The sequence below is a fragment of the Trichinella spiralis genome (genome assembly GCF_000181795.1).
Source record: "Trichinella spiralis strain ISS 195 chromosome Unknown Scfld1557, whole genome shotgun sequence".
Taxonomy (NCBI): domain Eukaryota; kingdom Metazoa; phylum Nematoda; class Enoplea; order Trichinellida; family Trichinellidae; genus Trichinella; species Trichinella spiralis.
The window spans coordinates 469,860-470,715 of record NW_003528496.1 but is presented as its reverse complement, the minus strand read 5'-3'; positions in this window follow the sequence as shown (position 1 = coordinate 470,715).

Here is an 856-nt window from a genome sequence, read left to right as displayed (position 1 = left end):
ANNTGNCNCACGAATGCTAATGTCCACTGCAGAGTGAATTTGAANGCAGCATNAANTACGATTCTGCTTCGTGCTGTCCATCGCTTCCTTTCTGCTTTNCAAANGTGTTTTACACTCATTTATCTGAGTTCATCAGAGAAATTACGTTTCAGCTAGCAATTTATATGAGATTTATGCAATTGGTGCTGTTTTGCTTTGCCAGAAAATATTCTGATGAATAGCTAAAGGGCGATTGTAATACAATGGAAAAAATCAACATGTAATGCAATTGTCCACAAACTGCAGTTGTTAGCTGAAACTAGGCATGGCAAACTGCTAATTTGTTAGCATTTNAAATACTTTTTATNAATTTCAGGTCAAACTGTTCTATCCTGATAGNCAATNCAAAGAATTTTACTTTTAACTTCAGAAAGTTTTTACCACTTTTGTCCAGTGTTATTTGTTTTCCTTCGTATCTTTTATTTAAATTAAAAATCTGCAATATTATTTACAAATCAAAAAACAAATTTATTTATATATTTGTTGTGAATTGTAAACTTTTTATTTCAACATCTGAACGAAACCGACTAGTGCGTTCGTTGGTGAGCACTTAAATTGCCATCTGTTTTCATTTCCATTTGCAAGCTTTCAATGTATATTTCAATGATATCTAAATATTTAAACATTCCGCATCAAAAAGCAGTGCCTATGATGTAGCTGATCTGTTTGATGTTGCATTTCCAATTACTTTGAACTTGGTTATAAAAAAAGCATGGAATTTGGAAAAAAAATACCATGCATTTATCCATTATTTTATCGTTTTAATTAACTACAGGGAAATTTTTCAGCCCAATTATTTTCGGAATTAATGAATTTC